The 23,716-nt window shown below is 45.8% G+C and overlaps 1 protein-coding gene across 1 annotated transcript in view; it reads right to left on the reverse strand.

The window, feature by feature from the left end:
* The window catches only part of LOC135320905 (uncharacterized), a 140,321-nt gene that overhangs the window by 38,206 nt on the left and 78,399 nt on the right, over nucleotides 1-23,716 (reverse strand). Inside the window, exons 23-27 of the mRNA XM_064484111.1 lie at nucleotides 22,935-23,077; nucleotides 17,010-17,806; nucleotides 12,355-16,249; nucleotides 10,802-10,971; nucleotides 6,014-9,053 (exon numbers count right to left, since the gene is read on the reverse strand). The gene's annotated coding sequence lies outside the window, so the exon portion shown is untranslated. The remainder of the gene's footprint in view (nucleotides 1-6,013; nucleotides 9,054-10,801; nucleotides 10,972-12,354; nucleotides 16,250-17,009; nucleotides 17,807-22,934; nucleotides 23,078-23,716) is intronic.

A 23,716-nucleotide genomic window follows, 5' to 3' on the forward strand; every position in this document is an offset into this window, starting at 1 on the left:
CTAAAAAGACCTTCCAGGTTGCCAGGAAGCATGCAACACAAAAATTGCCTGTAGGATCAGAAACGAGAATCAGATAACTAAAAGCTTCTGTAGCACACACTGCACTTTGCTTCGGGGGAAGCGACGGTAACTCAGTACTTAATCTGATATTGCTAATACTCCTGAATATAAACAAAAGACACAGGCTCATGGAAACTCATCTTAGAAGAGGAAAGAATCCAGTCAAGCCACTTCATTTTACAGGAGGGGAGACTGAGACATGGGATCTGTCCTCCTTGCAATCGGCAGCAAATCTCTCCTATGCCTCATGTCTTGCACTGTAGCAAAAACGAACAGATCTGTACTAGGCCTATATTCATAAAAGCCGCGTCTGTATATTTCCGAAAGTAGGTTATCTAAGTATCTTGCAACATACTTCTCAAAATCCAGGAAATCATACATTTGTTGAAATACAAAAACATTTATTTACATAATAAAACAGCATGAGCTTTATTGTCTCTATTAAAAAAGTTACATGTCAAATCAATGTTTTGATATTTTAAACCTGTTAAGACTGCAGGAAAAAAGATCAAAATTTTCTTTAATCACAAAAGAGAGAAGCTTATTCCCAGAAAATGATCAATGTGGATGTCAGAATCCAACGAATTTAAATGTCTGAGTGGATGGTTACACGGCAACATGACATCTGATTTCTAACAATACACATTCTGTGTAAATAATCTTCAAGGTCGTCTGCTTAAGGCAATTTAACTAGTCCCTGTCTCACTAGAATGATACAGATTTCATTAAAACTTCATAGTGCACTAAAAAATAAATGAATCCTTGTTACTTTAAGCCATATTCATATATATCATATATATACATATTAAATATGCATCAGTAATAAGCCACCCTCTTTAGTATTCAGAGTTGATCCTTCTAAAATATCTGTCATTGTGACAGCACATTTTTACTAAGCACCACTTGAGTTCTTTGTATACAAGGCTACTAACTCTCACAGTCAGACAAGTTAAACGATATTACTCAAATTTCACAAATGAGGAAATGTACTTAAGACATGAAAACAACTTATATATACATCATCAGGAAAGAAAAGAATAAAGATTTTCTTAAAATATTCACTGACAATCTTTTTTTCCATATTAAGACTACATAAAACCAATTCAGTCTTTGTAAGTATTTCTGTCAATAAGGGCCACTAGAGAAAAACAAGTAACATCATCAGCAGTGGTTGGACTTTCAAAGCCCCCTTCTCATTTGCACTATAATTATTTTTAATGTTTTGTTTTTAGTGCTTACAGAGCACTAAAATACATAAAAATTAACTTTTTATGCCACTACCTGAGAATTAAACATCTGTGAAAATGTACAATTTTAATTTATGCCACTCTGTCTCACATTCTTACTGGTGTCTCCCCTTTGAAGGCCTCATCAGGCTGAGATCACTAAAATCGGCCATTTATGGAGTCACAGGAGTTCGGGTAACCACTCAACGGGAGGCTGATTAGAGAAGCAATTAAGAATGCATCCTGTGAAGCCTGGGTTCCAGCACCGAGCTAGCCACCGCCAGCTGCGTGTGATTTGGGACAAGCTGCTCCATCTCTCAATCCCTCAGCTGTAAAAAAGGAGACACTGATACCTACCGTCAAACACCTGCTATGAAGTAAAGCATGAGGAAAGTATTTTAGCCTTAGGGAGGTGTCCACTCAGAGCGAGTTTGGTCATTATGATGATGAGGATGTCTGTTAATAAATTGAGCTAGACCAAAAAGGAGAAATCACCTTAAAGGAGAAATATTTTAAGCCAATGAACATTTCCTTTTGGATGGATTGCAGAATATTCTATTCATTTTTTTAATAAACCAAGTTTGTCCATTAATAATAGATTTACAGGTTCATGGACAAGTCTCCAGAAAAAGAATTAGAGGCCTCTAACCTCTGAATACTAAGAAAGTAAATTTTAAAAAAAATCAGGGGGGAGATTATACCTCATTTGGGAGAGTATGTGCTTAGCATGCATGAGGCCCTCAGTTCAGTCCCCACTAACTCAATTTAAAAACTTCTTTTTTTAAGAAATTGAGAATTAATGCAAAAAGATGGAGGAATACAGAAATTTTTTAGAGACTCATCTCAGATTTAAGATGGGGAAAAAACCATCCATTTCTCAGAGGAAATCTTGAGAACTATGTAAACTGAATCTGAGATGTCTAGTCTTCTAACATTATTCATGAATTCATATTACCAAGTCTTAAAACTACCTGATAACCCACAGTTGTGATACTGATCACAACAGCTGCCAACACGGATCTAGCTCTGGCTAGGAATTCTCTGTTCTGAAATCTCTGCCCCTGAGGCCTCACCAGGCTGAGAGCACTAAATTCAGTCATTCATGAGCATCTCCTGTAAGTCCTCCCTTTGTGCTCCTCACTCTCCCCTCACCAGCCCCTCTGAGGGAAACACTGTTATCACCATCCCCAACCGCAGATTAGGCCACTGAGGCACAGAGACTAAATCCTTTCCAGGTCATATTGGCATTAAAGGACGTCTGTATTTCTGCTGTTTTGCTTTTGACAAAGGAATCTGAGATATCAATTCAAGGGAGACTGTTAAATAATAAACTCTGTCAGGTCTTCACCTCAAAGAGCAGATACTATAAATTCCTGATGTAGAATGAGGCTGCCGCCACAAACTGACTCAGCTTGAAATTAATATCCAAGATGAAGCAGCGGATACACGTAAATATTCACGATTGTCAACTCCGCTCACGGGTCTGGGCCCTTCACTGCCTGAAATGGGGTGAATACTCCACCCGTGTCAGGGAGGGAAGCGCGGTTTTTCCAGGTCTCCCCAAGGCTTCACGGGCTATTTCCCCCCACAGACTGTCCTCAACAATTAAAAAGCTCTCAAGATTTTTACACCATGCAAACCTGAAATACATTTCTGCAGATGGAGCACATTCTCAGGCTTAAATTTATTTTGCCTACACTCAGCAGGGGGGGTAAAAGAAACAAGACTCTGCAAAGTCGCTGATTCTCACCACTCACACTAGTAGAAAGGCCACTGCACAAGATGTCTCTTCAGAGTGCAGGGTGAGAAGAAAATAAAGCCGCCCCCAACCACAGGCACTCCCAGAGACAGAGCTCAGCAGTCTTCTGCACACTCACGGTTGTGCAGCCCTCATCACCATCTATTTCCAGAACACTTCATCACCCCAAAAGAATCCCCCTGTCACTAGCAGTCACTCCCTAACCCCCCTCCACCTAGCCCTTTGCAACCATCACCTGCTCTCCGCCTCTGCATGTGCCTATTCTGGGCATTTCAGATCACTGAAGGCAACAATATGTGGCCGTGTTTGTCTGCTTCCTTTCACTTAACATGCTCTTGTCAAGGCTCGTCCATGTTGAAGTGGTATCAGCATCCCTTTTTTTTTTTTTTGAAAACGTTAATGTTTATTAGAGGGTTGTAAGTACTATCAAAAAGAGTAGAGTGGAGCATAAGTGATTGTGTTTCAAAGAGAAAAGGGCGGGTTGAGCAGTCAGAGTGGACTTCCCAGAAGAGGTGGCCTTTTTCATTTTCCTCTTTTTCTTTTTTATTCACACTTACGTCTGAATAATGTTTCACTAAATGGAGATTCTACATTCTGTTCATCCATTCAGCAGCTATGTATGGACGAGGTCCAGAAGGATGAGCGTATGAGGCGACTTGCAGGGATGGCATTTAAGCAAAGGGCAAGATGTGCTTTCAAAAAAAAGCCAACAAACAGAGGCGCAAGGAAATTCAGTGCGTTTCTGAGCAAAGTGCATGCTTGCTTCGGCAGGACAACCGTGCAGGGCTGGGGCAGATATTGGCAGGAATCACGGCGTGGGAGTCACCTGAGAAGACTCCCCACTGCACGCAGCTCAGACAATTCTCCTCCCTCATCCTGTATTGTTAGAGCCATATTTCTAGGTTTCTCTTATTTCAAGTAATAGCACTTTAACTACATATCTGATCATTTGCATCAGACCACTTTACCTCCAAGGCACAGAAAATTATTCACTAACCGGAGCAGCTCCAGCACATAACGGTGATGGGTTAGGGAGTCCTGCAGCATCCCAGCCTGCATGCACAAACCCCACATGTGCCCTGGTGATGTCTGGAAAATTAAACGCATGGAAATATCTCACTGCTGCTACACGACATCTGCCCTCAAATTGCCCCAAACTCATGCTGGCAAAGCACTACTCAGCCCTCTCACTACAAAGAAAAAAAAATGCTAAGAAGGCAAATTTAGGCTCTTCCATTGAAAACCAGCAACCATCAATGCCAGTATCTGAGTTGGAATGCTCCTGACTTCTAAAACCACTGCGCCGTTACTTTTCAAATGTGGAAGTCATATATGTATTCCACTTAGATGATATTACAGTAGGATTTTTCTTTTCAAAATTTCCAGTTGCAACATTAGCACAAGAAAGTTTATGTTTCAGCTTTAAAAAATCAATTATCTTCCACTTTCTTAATTTTGAACCTATTATTATTTTATAAATGGAGCTATGCTGCATAATATAAAAAAACTGTTTGAATTCTGCAAACAAGACCTTTATGACCTCACTATTCCAGAGCAAACTTTAATGGTGTTTTGAGAGGTGGGGCCTGGGGTGCTCACTAACAGCTCACTAAGGATGTGCTATTAAGTAATGCAAAGGCTCTAACTCCACATTAGCTCAGAAACCAAAGAAACTACACCAAAGCCTTACTTTATCATTTTTAAATTTTGCTATTCTTTGGAATATTAAATTTCTTTAAAGATATGATTTTTTTTGAGAAAGACAACAGCTGTATTAAATTTCCTCTCACCAAGAAAGCAATCTTTATCAAGAATAAATACCCCATGGAAATCGAAATGACGGGAGGTTTCTAGCTAAGTGTACATGCAGATCTGAACAGAAATCTAAATCCTATCACATCTCACTCGAACCAGATCAACAAAGTCCTGGGCTACCCTGGAACTTAGCTCTTCTGTTCCAAAAGTTGGCTGAGCTAAGATCATCACACAAGGCAGGGAAGGAGAGAAGAGGAAAGTCCACCTGGCAGCCTCCATCTCTTTTCTTCCAGCCAAAAGTCGCCTCTCGGGCGACCCCGATAACAAGTCCTCCCCATAAGGAAATCCGGCATCCACACTGCCCCAGCCGTCCCCAAGCAGCCCTGACGCCCCTCTCCCAGCCTGTGAATTGTGTTTTAGTGGCCCCCCAGTTGGTGGCACCCTCCCCCTCTTCCCCGCTACACACAAACACACACACACACACACACAGAGCAACGGCAGCCTTCCCAAATCACAAAGTTGATTAAATCACCCCACTTCAAACCCTTCAGAGGCTCCCTGGCCCCGTTCTAGCCCCGCCCCCGACACTGCTCTCACAGCCTCACCCCAGTTCCCAGGTCCCCAGTGACCTCAGGGACCCGCTGTCCTGCTCCTACTACCCACTTAACTCCAGGCTCATTTTGATTGTTTCCCAAGGAAGACTTCCCTCCCTCCAACCTCCGCAACTTGTTCCTCTATTCCTAGAACATTCTAGGCTAAGTCAACTTCTGACACTGCTAAGCTCACAAGAAGCAAATACATTTTGCTTAATAATGTGGGTCCACCCACTCTCCCCTAGACACACAGAAGTGCGCGTGTTATGAATAAATGAATGATGGGGTGGGTCTCAAAGGGACAGACAGACCTGCTCTCGCCCGTCCCGACCCTTCTGTCTGTAGAATATCAGAAGCAAAACCAGAAGTACCTTTCCTGAGGGTCACTTCCTGCTGACACCCTTCACTGCCTCCAGTGTCTGTTCAAATAAAACCCAACGTCTTCCAAAGCCCTTCACCCCAGGCTCTCTCCAGGGTCCTCCCAAGCAGGGGAACACTCCACCCTGGACCACACAGGACACTCTCCCCAGGTCCCCACCCCACAAGCCTCCAGGCCTCTGCCCGGGCTGCAGCTGCCACCTGAGCCACACTCTTGACTCCTTCTCCTGGCTGACACTTACTCTGTCCTCACGATTGAATGTAGAGCCCATTTCTTCCAGGAAGTCCTCTCTGATAATGTCCTTTAGGTCTTGGCATGGCTCCATCTATAGCAACAGTACATGGTGACCAACTGGGTGTTTGCCCACTCCTTTGAAACCACGAACTCTTGGGGGCCACGTGGGAAGGAGTGAGAGATTTCAAGAGGGGTGGGGGAAGCAAAAAGCAAAAATCACAGCCCAAGTCCCAAATTCAAGGATTCTTTCTCAGAAAAAAGTATAAACTATTTTGCACCTGTGCAATTTGGCTACTATTTTTGTGGCTTGTGGACAGCAAGAGCTTGGTGTTCTAGTCCAAAACCCGGGTTACATGCAAAGAAATGTATATATTCATATCCAAAGGAAACCAGAGCTGTTCAACAACAGTTTGCAGTTAGAATAGAAAGGAACTTTGATAAAGGCAATCTCTCTCTCCCTCTTCTTTCTTTTCTGGCATCATATAATTTTAGAAGTATTTGCGTGACTAAGAGATGGCTACAGCCCGTGATTCTGCACTGGAGTGTTTGGGGCTGAGGAAGCCCAGATTACATTGACTGCATAAATGCAATCACACCAACACACTGATAGGTGCCGTGGTGGTGGAGCTGATGTTCCAAAGCAGGCAACCTTACTCTGTAAGAGAACTCTAAATAGAAAGTAAGAATTGCAATGTTCTGTACTCAATTTCATTCGATATATGGGTCATTAACTGATAGAATATCTTCACTAATGTAACCCAAAAATAAATTGTCAACGTCGATTTTCTTCATCTGACCGTTTTATGCTAACTTTGGTTATCAAACCCTCACTCCATATGGAAAGCTCAGGCCTATGCTGCAGCAGTTACATCCCGTGGAAGAAAGCCGAACAAGGGAGAACTGGAGAGTTTCCCTTCAGAAGCTCCTAAGTCTGGTTTTGCACCTGTACGTCATTTGCAACCACGTCATCGGCAAGGAGTAAGACCTTACCTCTGTGTGGCGAAAAGCACTGCGGTGTTTCTGAACCATCAAAGAACACTGAGCTTTGTGAAACTGTCCTGAGACACTTAAATCGTATTTTTTGTGAAAGGCTCCAAAACTGACCCAATTCACCAATCCAGGTACAACAGAGAGGTACCGGAATTAGTAGAGAGAACATGCCCTTGAAGTCTGACAAGGCCCTGCTTGAATCCTGCTACAGCATTGACTAGCCGCTAAACGGACCAATTCCTTAACCCCTCTGAGAAGGCTTCCCAATCCGCAAAAGGGAGCTGCCATCGCCCAACTGGGAGGCATGGATGAGAATGCAACACTCAAGTAGGGCTGCCGTCTGGTACCTGACACGGGGACTGACTAGCTTCCCTCCGCTGCCCTTCTCCCCCTTTAAACTTGCAGTGTTCCCCCTGGTAAGGATCAAACCCCTGGAAAAGACTGCCCGAATCTTCTGTGTATCCCTGAATACATGCATTACTCTTAGTAGGCCAGAAAAACAACTGCCTCCTCCCCAGTCACTATCAATGTTCTTAAGAGTCTGGGTATTTTTAACTCAAATTTTCAGGGAGACTATTCCAGAACTTTGCACCCACCATTCTCCAGGTTTGCTCCCCTCCCAGTGCCCATCTCTTCTCACCTCAGATCCTCTGTCTGATTGCCTTCTGTTCATTGGAAAGCGAGTCCAGTAGGGTGGCGACTCCCAAGGACGCCCTCCCTCCCTCACAGGTGAGTGTGACTACTTTCTCCCCACTCCAACTCCAGCTTCTTAGAAATCTACCCTCCCGGACCCTGCAGAATCTGCGTCTTCCCAAGACACACACGTGGCCACGAACCTCCTTTCAGATTTCTTCCAGGCTGGCCCTGCCCAACCCCCGGCCACTTAAGGATAAATGGCATTAGTTTGAAAATCGCAAACGCCGCAGACGGACACACGAAAGCTGCATGGTCTGGGCTTTCCTCCAACCCAGGCACAGCCCTGCCCCCCATCAGCCTCAGTCTGCAGCTCTCAAGATGATCTAATTCACATGCGCGTCTGTGAACACCAGCTAAGAATGACGACTCCCAACGTGTATCTCTAGTCTGGCTCCTTCACCTGAGCCCCAGGGCCTTAGACCCGAGTGCCTCTTTGAAGTCCTAACTTGGATGACAAATGGCATCTTAAAAATGCCTCATGTCCACCATTTACTCTGGAATTCGATTCCTGGCAGGTACCTTCCTGACACCCCATTTTAGTAACAGCCCCAGCACCTACCTATGTGTTTTAGGTCACATTCAATTTCCACTGTTCCCTCCCCCAAGCCCTGCCCTGGAATCAGTCCTGTTATATCCGTCACTAAGCCCATCTCAAGTCTGGTTCTGCAGGGACCACGGCCGGAACCCCACAAGCTCACAGCATGGTGCACTGACTCACAGTCCTCCAAAGGGTGCTCCCTGGAGGGGGAGGCATCTCCTGCCACTGGTCACCTCAGAAGGCACTGTATTCTCACAAAGGAGGCCCAGGAGAAGGGACTCAATGTTCTCCCGTGGTCTTTTGAAGGGCCCGAGGTGTGGGGGAACTCCTAATTAGCAGAAACAGTTGTCAGTAAGCAGACGAGGATGGAGGAACCCAGGCCAGGCTGTTCTCACTCCGACCCCTGGGCTCTCGGGAGACACGGGAAAGGCCTGTGTCCAGGGCATAGCCCGGCCATCACCGATCCCAGCCTGCATTTGCCAACCCGGACAGACTAGACTCCTTCTACTTGCGACATTTACTTCTGATCTGTTCCCCACCCACAATGTGATGGACTCCTTCAGATATTCTCTCCTGTCTGAAGCGAGACAAATTCAGTGAAAAATGAAGTGTCCACATTTGGACCAGAGCATGAAAGGAGAAACAAGGCCTCATGGTCAGCATGATGGTGGTGGCCAAACACTTTCACCGCGTGAGATGAACCATGGTGGGGGTGAGAATCCAAGGTCCTACGTCGGCCAAAGCATCTTCCTTCACAGTTGACTGGGGTGTTGGAGACTCACTACCGCAAACTAACGACAAGGCCGACAGTGGTGGACGTCAGCTGCAACAGACACAGAGTCAGCTATTTACTGCCAACATGGGTTAAAAGTAAAGGCCGGTGCAGGGAGGCCTGCACGGCTGCTGAGGCAAACCACAGACCCGGCTCTGAATGCCCACTGGCTGGAGCAGGGTGGAAGCTACGGTCCCCTTTAGCAGTCCCTATGTCCACCAGATCCAGGTGAGCCAGCTACTTAGGGGAAGGACATGTTGTCCTGATACTCAGATAAACCAGCCTCGTAAAGTGAACAAAAAAGTGGCATGGATTTTAGACCAACTTCTGCCTCTTTGTGAAGGCAAAGTAAAGTAAATAGCACGGGAAGAAAAATGCAAAAAAAAAAAAATTAAATAACAAAACGGTGACTGCTTCCTCCAACAGCTGCTCACCCCCGAGCCTGCCACTTCCTCACCAGTGACCGCCGGCCAGGCAGCGCTGTCATGCGCGTCACACAGCGACAGCCAGGAACCGAGTGCCAAGCACGTTTGTGTAAAAGAAGGAATGTAGCAAGATGCTGCAGAATTTGACTTTACAAGTTTAAATACTCCATGAAAAACATCCCTCAGCAGCCGCCTAAGTGAATTCGCATCTCACTTCTTGAAAACAATCAAACAAATTTAATAAGGGCGCATTTGTCACCAAATATAAGGAGGACCAAACTGGTTCCTTAAAGCAAGGATTTTAAGAGGTATCAAACACAAGTGGGTGATGTGCTAAAAAAAAATTAGAAAATAAAAAGATGACAAGGATAATACATGGATTAAGGCAGCTGTTAAGTTTTTGCTTTTTAAAGCGATGGAGACAGCACGGAGGGCTATCTATCTATTTCCAATGCAGGGTGAGCACAGCCCACATTTTCAGACGCAACAACATGCTCAAAGGGCAGTACAAGAGAAAAAGGAATAAGGAAAAAGGAAAAGAGGAACAAGAGAAAATTAGAAACACACAAGAACAAAAATGACTTTGACAGCACGTACAAGAATTTACGTGAGTGTGTGAGGCCAGGGAAGCGGGGATGGTGAGACCCACCCTCACCTCCTGCTCCAGGGAGAGCAGGGGCCTGAGGGGAACGGCGCTGCCGGGGGACCCCAACGTGGTCAGCGCCCCTAACCAAAACTCCACATACATGGGTCTAGGCAGGTCTTAAGCTACAAATTGTGGTCACATTTCAGGCTGGACAGTTTTACGCACTTCCACCAAGAGTAGCAGGAGAGAATTAGGCTCTGTTCCTGCACCAAAGCATTGTTTAAAAAATTAATTTCTGCGGAATAGTAAAAGCAACAATGGAGTAAAAGTGACTGGAGGAGAACGTGCTTGACCAGAGCTCACTGGCCGCGTTATCTCACTGACGTTAAGATGCTGGCTGAGACCTTACTGTACCAAAACAGACAGACGCACCAGGAGGGAGGTTTAATGCGCTGCTATATTTTGATGCCGGGAGCCATGCCTGGTACACGAGGTTCTGGGTAAACAATGGTGACTGTGTCAACCACTATGGGCTAAGCACATATCCAGCTACTCCTCCAAATCCCAAGGGCAGACTTCAAAAATCAAAAACAAGCAGGAATTCTCTGGTGGGTCCGTAGACCCAGAGCCAAGTAGTTGCTGAGCAAAAATGTCACCAGTGCCTCCTGTGACAAAACAGGAGGCACTGGCCTGGGGGCTGGGGCAGGGCTCCAGGCTTCCACTGCTCACCCACCAGTCTGTCCAGGGGGAGAGGGTGGTCCCTGCTTACGTTGCACCGATGCACCTACCTTGACTGACGCCTGGTGGATCAGCAGGAGGTGACATGTGAGGTGAACGGAGCCAGCCTCCGTGTAGCACGGTGCTGGCAGCTGTGCCCTCAGCAGTGCCCAGGCTCCTAAACCTGACACCTCATCTCCAAGGAGCAGATGGTGAGTGCGGGCATGTAGATCACAGGGCCCTGTGAGGACAAGAACAGATCATGGCCACGACGTGCCTTGCCCCTTCTTTAAGCATGTCCCGGAGGAACAGGAAATTCATCCAGAGCCCGCTAGGCACCTCACGCAGGTGGGACTCGGGTCCTCTTGCCTATCACTCACAGGGCTGATCTCATATTCGTTTTATCAATTCTCTGGCATCTTCTCCTCCAACTTACCAACAACCAGAAAGTAGAATCTGATCTTAGATAAGTTCAAGAATCACAGAGCACCGCCTCCACAGCGGGCACGGCAGCACGTGCCAGGTCGTCTGACCATCACCTGTGGGACCGCCATGAGCGTCTCCAGACTCAAGGACCGAGGCCGTAGGCCGGGGGTACACAGATTCCCTCACTCTCCCCAGCAAAGGGGGACCACCCCCCGGCAAAGGCATCTCACCCTCTTCTGCCCGAGGGACAGCACAATAGATACATGGGGAAACAGAGCAGAAGTTGGGGGGGTTAGGCAGCCCAGAAGAGCTCGTCTGTAATTCCGAGGCAAAGTGGGGCCGTTGACTTAATCACAGGGACAAAGTGAGGATGAACATTTCTCTGCTCTTTCCCATACACTGTGATACGCCTTTCCCTGCATAAGGAGTTCTTTCGGAGGTCCCTGGTGGTGTTTCTGATGTCCTAACATGGCATGCTGCCTGTCGGGCAGGAAGAGAGGGCCTGAGCCGAACAGGTGCTGAGCCTGGGAGGCAGGAGACACTGTCTCCAAGCCAGCTCAACCAGCGCCTCGTTCTGCCTCTCGGGATTCAGCATCTCATCTATAAGCAAAGGGATGAGACTGTCCCAGGAAACGCTGCCCAACAGAAATGAAATGAGAGCCATGTAAAGAAAGTTTCCCAGTTGCCACATTTAAAACGGTAAACAAAGAAACAAACCAACAAACAAAAAACTAGTACTAGAAACTGATTTTAAGAACATATCTTACATAATCTACTGTATGTAAAATACTATCATTTTGACATGTAATCAATAGAGGAAGTAACAAGATAGTATATATGCTTTTAGTAGACAAGCCTCAGCGTCTCATGTGCATTTGAACTACAGCACATCTCAGCTCAGACCAGCCTCCTCCCCAGTGCTCCTAGCATCAGTGGCTGTGGCTACTCTATTGAACAGCAACTCCAGGGGTCCCACCAGGGTCCTGGCTGAAAAGCAGGAGTAAGTGCTCTAACACTATCACTAAAAGGATCTCTCTGAAACAAAGGCGGATTCACTTTTAAATGTCTGTAAACCGGTGGGCTGCACCTCCCTCCCCCCTTGGATACAAAAGAGTCCTATTCCGTGCTGATCCCTTTCTGGATGGAGAGAAGAAACCCGGCACACAGCCAGGGTGGACTGGCCTCCAGGTAAACTTACCTGCTGTCTGTGTCCAGTCCCATGAAGTCCTCCTTCTCAAACGGCATGCAGAGGAGTGGGATCTTGTCCCCAGACTTGTCAGGGGCCCCATCCAGCCACTTGGACTTGAGCAAGATGAAGAGTGACTCAGTGAAGTCCTCGATCCTCTCCTCCACCACTCTGCAGTCCTCATAGATTGAAGGCCACGTCGGTGCGCGGCTGCTTGGCTTACCTCCCCATGCAGCACAAAGACAAAGAGCTGAGAGTCATTAAGCATGATGCCATACAGCTCCTCTGCACGTGGAGCTTCTCGAAGGCCTTGGCCGAGAGGCAGTCGGTAATGGTGACAAGGCCCACAACCATGCGGTGGGTCTGGAAGACGCTCCATCCATTCTTGGGCGCATAGTGGTGCCTGTAGTGCGTAGAGAGTGTGCCCTGGGAGCTGCACGGGCTGATCTGGCTCACCAAGGAGGTTCGCTTATAGATGCAAAAGAAATTCTCCTCTGAGATGATCCCCACTGGTTTGACCACCACGGGAAGAGTCTCATAGTCCTCAGCAAACTGCACGTAGTCAGGGATGCTCATGTTGCAGGCCCTGCCGAGAGGGGAGAGGAGATCGAGATAAATATTGTGCTGTGGGCTGTGGGCGCCTCTGGGTTGCGGTGACCTGGTGTGTACCAGCCAGAAGGCAGGGGAAGCCCAAGCAAATCCAGGGGTACAGTTTGACCTTCAGAGCCTGCACATGGCTACCGTAGCTCGGATCACTTTACCCAGCTTTTTGTCTAGGCTTCCTGCCCATGCAGAGAAGGGTCATTTCTTGTTTTCTGTTTCAAAGCACCTAACAAGGCCCTGATGCAAAGTCACTGCTCAAAAATGCGGAATAAAGAAATGAAAAAAGGAACTGTTTTCCGCAACCCCCTTCAGCAGAATATAAAGAAAAGGACAACAGTAGGAACAAAAGATCTGGATTTCAATTCCAATTTAATTGAAACCCTAAGCTGCAGAATAATGGATAAGAAAACTTGCCTTGGGGAGGAGGGTACAGTTCAGTGGTAGAGCACATGCTTATCATGTACGAGGTCCCAGTACCTCATTTTAATAAATGAAACAAATAAATAAACCTAATTACCCTCCTCAAAAAATACTTTTTAATTCAAAATTCAAAAAACACCTTGCAATTGACACAACAATGTAATCTTGACTATACTTAAATTAAAAAAAAAAAATCCTTGCCTTACAAGAATTTATCTGGATTACGGAAGTTTGCAAATGTAAAATGCCTAGGGTACCACCTGCATAAAAAGGGGTGACTACAAATTTACTATCCCTCCTTTATGAGCTATATTTCCTTTGGGGTGCTAATAACCTCTCAGAGCTAATTTTCTCAGATTTAAAAAAAAGTAAATATTACCTGATTCTCAGTACTGCTGAAGAATCAGATAACCCTATGAAAGCATCTGACCCACAGAGGTTACTCAATAAATGTTTGTTGAATGAATGAATAAACAAGCAAAATGAATGCTGCTCCCTGCCACAGACCATCATAATGGTACTGCTTGGAAATCCCAAGCCCACGTTCCACCCGTCTCTACACTAACCATGTGGGTGACCTGGGCAGGTGTGTGTGCTTCTCTAAGCCCCAGTTTAATCGTGAATAGAAATGATGGCAATAACACAAACCTCAAATTGTTAGTGAGTCAGTAATGAATCGTACCCCAACTTTGCAAGATGGAACCATTAAGGAAAACTGGGAAAAGGGTCCATAGGCCCTCTCCATATTATCTCTTACAACTACATGGGAATCTACATTATATCTCAAAATAAAATTTCTACTTTTTTAAAGAAGCTATTGAGGTTAAATGCGCTCACTGTCTCAAAAAAGGAACACACAGAAAAAATAGGACAATGCCCAGCACATGAGATACACTCAGTTAACATTCCCACTGAACCCACAGGTCCCTCCAAATTCAGAGCAAGAGGATGGGTCCTCGTGGCAAGAGGCCACTGCACCTGAAGCTAACAAAGCTAAAGGTGCTCACTTCCAAGAGTCCCTGTCACCACCCTTGTTCTAATTTTCTATTTGTAATTTTTTTCCTTTTTATTACATAGAAACTCCCAATTGCATAGCCTTCACCTGACTAGACATCAAGATGCAGCCCTTCAAAACCTGACCACAGAGATCATGATGGCAGCCCTTCTTGGTGAAACAATAAAATGAAAAGCCTTTTCCACAAGACCTCTGTGTAAATCTACTAGGGAACTTCATCCTGGACTGAGGAAGAGGACTGGGTAGGAGGGGGCAAACTGGGACATAGAGAACTATGGGCTACCTGACCCACGATGGACTTTAGACTCAACCATCACCCTCCAGGAAATTTAAAATACACAGCTACATAGTGCTATGGGCAAGAATTTTTTTTTTTAAATCCCTGAATCCCTTGCAGGTCTTGTTTCTACTGAGACACAAATAGATTATGTGTATATTGTTTCACAAAAGCCTTAAAATATTATCACCCCAACTTGACACATCAAGAAACTGAGGTAGAGAGGTTTGTCACATTGTGCAAGATTAAAGTGAGGCCACGACAGACATCATATTTAAATCCAAGCCCCTGCTCCAGTGCTCACACTAGAAAGAGTGACATACTGCCCCTTTTCTGCCCTCTCCCTGCAATAAATCTCTGAAGAGTATTTTCTGTGCCACCTGGAATCACAATCACATCAATTTTCCACAAAGAACTATGTGACTCCTTGCAGGAAGTAACAAAATCTAAAGTGTTGGGATGGGAGGAGAGATTTGCATTTTCTTTTTCTCAAAGGAAATATGGCTTTAAAAGAAACTGAAAAGCACTTATCTAGTCTAAGCCCTCATTGTGCAGAGAAAGAAATGGAGGGTCAGAAAAGATGAGGAAAGGGCCTTATTAACAAATATTGCCTCAGCACAGCACCAAGCCAGCCCTGGGCACTACTGGGGGAGGATCTGGGAGGACCAGGAGATTGAGTGTTAGAAAACGGAAAGAGAAGAAGCATACAAGGCCCTGTCTCTACACCACCATACCATGAAATTCCACCAAATTACCCAGTATGGGGGCAGCCAATAATAAGGTGGGGTAAACAGGTTACAGAAACCTGGAAGTCTCAACCATAGTGGAAATTCCAACATTTACTATGTTTTTTTTCCCAGTTCAAGCATCAACTCAGTGGGCACTCTGTACCAGGGACTACACGAGGCCTGGAGTTCTCCCAAATACAGATCTCTATTACCACGTGTGCAAACCACATAAAGGCCACCAGAAGAAAAGCGCTCACAGATAACATGGAATTACTGAAACTGAAAGCAGCCAAAGAGCATATATAACTAGGAAAAATGGTGCTGCTACAAATGGACTCATGGACATAGAAAGCAAACTGTGCTTAGCAGGCAGGAAAGGGGAGATTAACAGATACACGTTAATAAATATAAAATAAATGACAAGGGCCTACTATATAGCACAGGGAACTATATTCAATTTCTTGTAATGAGTTCTACTAAAAACAATATAATACATATGTATATACATATGCATATGTTTATAACTGAATCTCTGCTATACACCTGAAATTAACACTGTAAACTGACTACACTTCAATAAAAAATAAATTAAAAAAATAAGTAAAAATAAAAGCAACGCCATTAAGAAAAAAAAAGAATACTGTAATCCCCTTAGCTGTAGGTGCTGGAGAATCCTGGTTGCAAGCACCAAGTCCACTGGATCACTCCAGCACTGGCTGTCACTCTTTCGGACCATTAGAGTGTCACTTGGCTTCACGGAGGTTACTTTCTCTTCTGTGAAAGGCTACAGTAGCAACTAACGATGTATAGAATCTCATCATTCACAAGCCCAACAATTAGTGAGGACTTCCCATTCGCCAGGCTCTGGAGAGATGAAAAGATACAGTCCCAGATATATTCATGGGTAGAAGAAATTTATGCCATAAAGACATTAATTCTTCCTGTTTTGATACACAGATTCATTGCAATTCTGATTAGAATTCCTACCAGATATTTCATGGAATGTAACAAGTTATTTTATGGTCAGGAATAGGCATGAAACTTCTTTAGAAACACCACTGAGGAGGGGTGGGTATGTCACTCATTTTCACTGGTCTTTCTGATGTGATGAAAACGTTCTGGAATAATAATTGTTGCACCACTGTGAATATGCTAAAAGTTGCTGAATTGTACCATTTAAGTGGATGGACTTCATGGTGTGTGAACAATATCACAATAAAGCTGTTATATGAAAAATTATTTCTTGACAATTATTTTTCCCTCTATACTACAAGTCTGCCCCACGATTTAAGAAAAACAAAAAACCAAAACAAACCAAACTGTGCCAGGAGCTCTTTAGGACTGCAATGTCCCTGGGTCTCCAACGCCTCTGGTGGTGCTGTTCCTGTTAACGCACCCTAGCTGGGCTGGGCTAGTTAGGGACTGTAACTATCTTTTTAAAATCGACGGTTACACGTTTCACACTGGGAGTGGGAAGGAAGGAGCATGTCACAACCTCATGCCTTCAGCTCATTTTTAACTGAACCAAGCCCTGCTTTCAACACTGTAATCCCTGGCACTATAAAAACACGTGACATCAACAAGCACCGCCATCATAACACCTGAAAGTGTTCAAGGTACTTACCTGGGGCAGAAACACTGAGGGAGGAGACAGAAGCTCGCTCAGCACTGAGGATCCACTTTCCCGACTCCGCCAGAAGCTGGGCTTTACAGCCGGAGGCTCTCAGCCCAGGGAGCAGCGCCCACGCCGCTGAGCTTGTCCTCAGGGAGCAGGAAAGGAAGAGCAGGGCAGCCCCGGGGTCGCGGGGCAGGGAAAGCGGGCGGGGGGTTGGTGGAAACGCGGGCTGCAGCCCTGCTCGGAGGCCAGCCCCAGCCCCAGCCGCCTGCCCCCGTTTGGGTCCGCAGACCCCGCCCGCCCGGGACACAGCCCGCCCAGGGGCGGGGATGGGCCGGCGGCCGAGGAGAGGCAGCCCGGGAGGAGAGGACTCTCGGGCGGGAGAGGACTCGCGGGCGGGAGAGGGGAAGGGGACGCCAGCAACGGACTGAGGCGGGCCCGGCTGGGTGAGAGGCTGCAGGTGCACACCTGGCCATGGACAGGTGTGGCCGGGGCGCCGGGGTAGGTGGCGCGGGCAGAGGGGTCTGGCCAGAGCAATTCAGCTGAACACAGGCTGACTGGCGCCCTGGGGGGCTGTGACATGCCGACCGCCCTCCCGCAGCCGCCTGACCCCTTTCCCGGAAGCCCCCCTCCTTGCACTTCCACAGCCAGAGGCCCCGGCCCCGGGCAGGAGTTAAAGGCCTACCGGTCGACAGAGCTAAGAAGACTTTGGGGCCGATCCCCGGCTCGGTGCTGGAGCTTCCAACCCGCGGTCCAGCTGGCACCGACTGCCCATGCGCAGGAGGGCCAGCGATCCACTCTGGGTTCTGCGAGAGAAGGTGGGGCAGTGAGGGAGGAAGAAGATGGGAGGGGGAGGAGAGGAGGGGAAAAGTGGAGGGAGACAGATGGACCGGAAGAGCAGAGAAAAGGGATGGATCTGGAGAGGGGAGGGTCGTAGCGGAGATGGAGAGAAAAAGCTTTACCTCTGGGGGCACCCCGAAAGAGGCTGCAGTACTGACTCTGTACCATTCTGTTACCCTTCAAGGCCCGCAGCTCTTGTTTTACCTCTCTGATCCAGCCCTCCATCCGATGCTTCTGCAGAACCCCTATGGGTATCACACCCATTGCCCCCACGCGGAGCTGGGTTTTCTGTTGGTCTGGGAACCAAGCACCCGCAGGTGTTGTCACTCATAACTACCTTGGGAAGAGTACCTATTCCCCTTTTACACGCTGGGAAACAGGCAGGCATGATCTCTGCCTTAGTTCCACTCTCCCAGGTGTTGGGCTGGTGGGGAGCGGGGTGGTACAAGATCAGAGCCCCAGACAGAGCAGACTGCCTGAGTGTTGGTGCACAGTCCCCATCCCTCCTGGGTAAACCACACCCCACCCTAGTGGAACCATCAAGGGCTCACAGTAGTTCCCTGGGTGTGGGAGAGCTATCCTCATGTAAAGGAAAAGCCCAGCTGGGCTAACAAGCTAAGTCACAAATCTAAGTGTGATAAGTGTCGGTTTACTGATCTAAATTCTGCTGGGCTAACTCGTAAATCTGAAGTTTAGTATCAGTTTACTGGGCTAACAAGCTAACTCATAAATCCAACCTCAACAGGTGTCAGTAACGTGATCTATTACAAGTTGATAAGCTCCAGTGTACTGATTCCTTGCTTTTTGTTGTTTGAGCCTTATTGGCTAATACCCCTTACTTGTAATTAACCCTTTAAAACCTCATGTGCATGTCTTGGAGTTGCTCAGAAGTTCGGAGCAGAAGCCCCTCTGAGCCCGCCAGCATAATAAATCTGAGTACTCCAACCCTCCCAGTGGTGCTTGTTTCTTGGCTGGCCTGTTGTTTCCATAACACTCAGTTCCAGTGCCCGGCTTGCTAGGTATATAGGAGTGCTACCAAATCCAAATTCATTCTCCTCAGTGCAGGACAGGCCAATAAGTTGGGAGACCAGGTGTTGGGGCAAGGAATAGCAAGTCTCTGTAGACCTAGATGGCAAACTAATGTCCTGGAAAACCATCTCCCCAAGTCAGAATTCAGGCTCCTTTCCTACGTGCTTGGTTGTTGCAATCTTCCTAGTGTAGGAATTCCTTGTTGTTAGAATCCTTTGTTCTTGCAGCTATCTGCCTGGGTCAAATATCTGTAAACCTCCAACAAAACAAACGTTATTTTTTATTCTGTAATTTGTTATCATTTTATGAATGAAAAAGTGTTAAATATCCTTAAAGGTCAGAGCCTTCAGAATAGGCTCTTCTGTATATTTAAGGCTCTAAGCAACATTGTTTTACAAGCAAGAAGAAGACTAGGAGACAGAGCATAGGGTTAAAGTCAAAGTAACAGATCTAATATGGAGTCAGATTTGTTCTGTTCTATTACCCGGGCAGAAGCCACTTGAGGATTTAAATCCCTTTAAGTTAAAAATAACTAAAACTGTAAAGGAATTTACATACATAGTTGGGAATGTGCATACCATATCTGGGAAAGCATCCAAAGGATAGTAAACAGTGGCATCTCCAGGGAGGGCTGGAAGAAGAGAGGATGAGGGTAAACTTCTTTCACTTGTGTATTTTTGTGCTCTGTTTGAATTTTATTTAACCATTTGCATGTATTTCTTTTTTACTTAAAAAAAAATGTGTAATGGAGCAAAGGAGTAATTAGCTCAGCAAATACAGCAGCCATGGAATCACTGAGTCATCACTTTTGACTTAAGCCAGGAAGCATTTATTGACTCTCTCCAATGTGCCCAGTGCTGTTTTAAGACTTCTTTTACTATTATTATTTATTAATATTATTACTATTATTATTATTATTCTTATTTTTATTTTATGAAATAATAACAAGGTATCCCCCACCCCTGCCCATGGCTGGTGGGAAACCAAATGAGTTTTTATTGAGTTGTTTTCCAAGGAGTAGAGATGAGTTATAAACTGAACACTTCTTCAGGGCAAAACAGGCGGAGTGGTTTTACAGCACTCCAGACAGCTATGAAGGGTTTTCAATAAAGGTGCCCAGAGGCTGAGAGAGAAAGCCTCCAGGGCCCTACAAAAAGCTGCCCAAACTGCCTTCTCCATGGCACTACTGAAGTAGGAAAGAACAAATCTGACTCCATATTTGATCTCTTCCTTTGACTTTAAGAAAACCACGTTAATACGCTCCGGTCTTTTCATGGGTTATGATGTCACAGAGGAGACGGACAGGTCATCAAGGGACCACTCTGCCGTGATCACTGAGCCGGGGAACGGGATGGGCGGCAAGATGTATGACGCAGCCATAGCAGTGCCCGTGCTTCTAGGCAGGTAACCAATGTCGCCTCGACAAGGTGTCAAATACTTGTGCCCACGTCCTAATCACCTGACGTGTATTAAAGAGAAATGGAAACCTATAAAAGTCCAATACCCTTGGTGGGTACACCGTCCAAAGAGCAAAGTCACAGTTTGACAACTGGCCATCCCGGCTCCCTGGGATTCATTCTTGGAGAACCTTAGAAACCACTCCTCTGTCCTTAAGAAGTGCTGCATATTTGTCCTATCTTTGGCTCAGGGATGGAGCATGTTCAAATGAACTTTAATGTCTGCACAGATTTGACTGTCTTTCTCCAGTTTCACGTGTCCATTCTAAAGAGGCCTGAGCTAAGTCCATCCTCCGTAAGATCTATTCCCTCCAGTGACTACTCATTGAGCCTGCAATTAAAAGCCAACTGAACAAGACTGTCTGTCCTCAGCTAAAAAGTTCACCCACACTTCACTGCTTTCTTAATCTCCTCTCCTGGCTAATTGCAACAGACTAACACCTCCCTCTACCAAGCTCCCCAACTACGTCAGTTTTTCTCCCCAAAGAGAAAGTAAGGTCCATAAATGAGGAGTCAACTCCATAGTCACCTCTGAATTCCTAGCATATAGTAATGTTAATAAATAGAACTATGATTATGGCTTCTTTCCTTTAAAACATTTCCAGTTATTTGAATGAGACCTTGGAAGAGAGGTGTTTGCCGTCCAGTATCTTGATCCACAAGACTCTGGAGGCCTTTTTCGGAATGGCTGCTCACTGATTCATTCAAACCACAGCTTCTCATTCCAGGAGTAGCTCTGCTTCTCTGCCAGGAGTTTGTGGTCACTCTCATGCCAGAAGAGCTTTAAACTATATCCTTACTTTGGATTTGTAATTTTTCCCCTCTTCCAACAAAATTGACTTTCCTTACTGTCTTGCCTTGAGGAATTTTTTTTCCTAGTTCACCCTTTAGTAAACCATGCTTCTCGGAATGGGCTTGGCCTTACATATGATCAGTCATCCAACTCCCAGTGTGAGAGGCTTCGAGCTCACCTGCTGCCCTACTGTCAAGGCAACTGAAACTCAGTACAGGAGCCAACAGGCACCCCAGGGCTTCTAAGGCTCATGTAACACCCAGAATCCCTGCTTTCTGGTTTGTCTTGGCTTCTGAGGATTTCCCCTCACTTTCTTCACAATTAGCTGTGCAGCTTGAAAGATGAGGAAGGAAGGTTTTATTTCTTAATCCGCATTTTAAGAAACTTGTGTAATGAAGGTTTTCATAAGTTTCTACAACCGTCCATTGCCAAAACAGAAAACACACTAGATATTTTCTATGTTTAGCTATCATGTGTATTTTTCCTTTTGTTTTCTTAACTGCAAACAGACATCTTTTAATTAAAAAAAATTAAGGCCCCAAATAGGAAAGAGAAAGGGCATACAAAATTAAAGGGCAAAGACAGAAAAATAATAAGTACTCTACAAGGTTAATATAACACTTACTCTATGGATCAGATCAGCAATTCTCAGTAACAGCTAATTGAAATATGACCATGAGGTAAAAGGTCTCTCTTGTCAGCATATGGCTAATAGAAATTAGAATTAAATCAACAAACTAAAATTCTAAGTCTGGCAAGGTACAGAAGGCTACCAGCAAAATGTGTCGTCTTCTGGAAAGGAGGGAGGCTCAACAGCTCTTTACAGTGGAGCCTGAGCCCATGGGAGGTCGGTGAAGTGAGCTCTGTAAGTACCCAATTAGCAAAGTGGGTGATGAATAAAGAGACTTGAGCTTTGATGACAGAGATGATACTACTATTCACTTGTCCTGTAAAGTATGTCTTCACGTTCAGTGATCACTACCTCAGCGTCCTCAGGGATTAAGATTATAGGAAAATTCACAGCCTGGGCCCAGACCTCCTCTTTGAGCTCGTGACACTGCACTTAGATGTCTCAAGGGCAACTCCAACTCCACCTGCAAAGAGCTGACTTCACGGTGCTCCTCCCATATCCGTCCTGCCCAGGGCCCCTGGTCGGGGGGCAAGGTCTCTCGGCCTCTCCCAGCTCAGGCCCATCACTCACAGATGTGACTGGACCCCTCCTTCAGGGCCCAGATTTCCTCATTCACCGAGTCCCACCACCCACACCTGTCCTACCAGATACTCACTGGCACTCACTCAGCAATGACTCTGTGCTGGGTACCTTGCTGCACACTGTGCACATGTGATCTAACTGGATCTCCACAGCAGTCCTGGGAGGTCGGTACATCACTGCTTTTATTGATTAGATAAATTGTTTCTCTTCCTTGAGTGCATCATCCAAAGTGACACGGCTACTGAGCCACAAAACTGGGACTGAAAACCACTTGAAAATTCTACACTCCTACACCTGGCAGCCACCCTAATCTGACTCATCACATCACCTCCTGCTGAGCCTTCTAAATGTTTCTAAGCATTCTACAAGACAAAAGTGATCTACGAGAGCACCCCACTCCCCTGCTTAAAATCTGTCAATGACTGTCCACTACCCTTAGGAGAAAGCCCCACCGGGCCTGAGCACAGTGCAATGGCCCGGCATCTGCGTTCCCTGCGCGGCCGCGCCGCCTCACCCACCACGCAGCTCTGCACTGGCTGTGTCCAGGACAGGGATGCTGACTCCGTACAACCTGGGGCTCGTCTCAATCGAACAATGATCACCTTCTTCAGTGTCCACCTTCTTCACTGCTGACTCTCAGAAAAATGTTTTCTCAGGATGAATCAATATCTTTTTCCTTACAACTTCCCGTCATTGATAATGAGCTCCACCCAAAGAGAGAAGACTTAATTCTCAGTCTCCTTATCTGTAAAGTGAGAATAACAAGAAAATATGTGAGGTTTTAAGAGAAATAATATTCATGTGAGGCTGAGGGACAATTCCCAACATACAGTAAGCACTCAATATGTGCTTACTTATTATTAATAAGAATATAATGCATTCCAGCAACCTTAACTCAATGTTTTATGGCTATGTCCAACAGACTACAGACACACTGTTGGACGAACCGCTTTGAGCGGATCAGCACAAGCATACTGGGAAAGGTAAGCGCTGACTCCGGTTACAGCTGCAGCCACCCAGCACTATGGGGCGGGGGCAGTTTCTCAGACTATTACATGTTGCTTGAGCATTTGTCACTAATGAATAAAGACAGGTGTTCTTCAGTCAAAGCTCCTGAAACATAAATCTTCAAAGATTGATGCAAATTAGATTTCAAGTACAACACTCTCTCTAGAAATTATTTGATAATAGTCTTACCTCCTCTGCACATCAAAAGGGCATGTTCTTAATATATCTGACTACACCGAAAGTGTTGTTTAAAAGAAATTAAGATGAAGTCATCCTAAATAAGCTCTCAGTATCATCTTCACAAAGCCCCACCCAAGGGTCTCATTTCTCACTTCCACATAGGTGTTCAGGTAGCTTAACCTGGGTCTTGGTTTCT

This window comes from Camelus dromedarius, unplaced genomic scaffold, assembly GCF_036321535.1.
Source record: "Camelus dromedarius isolate mCamDro1 unplaced genomic scaffold, mCamDro1.pat HAP1_SCAFFOLD_41, whole genome shotgun sequence".
In the NCBI taxonomy this organism is placed as follows: domain Eukaryota; kingdom Metazoa; phylum Chordata; class Mammalia; order Artiodactyla; family Camelidae; genus Camelus; species Camelus dromedarius.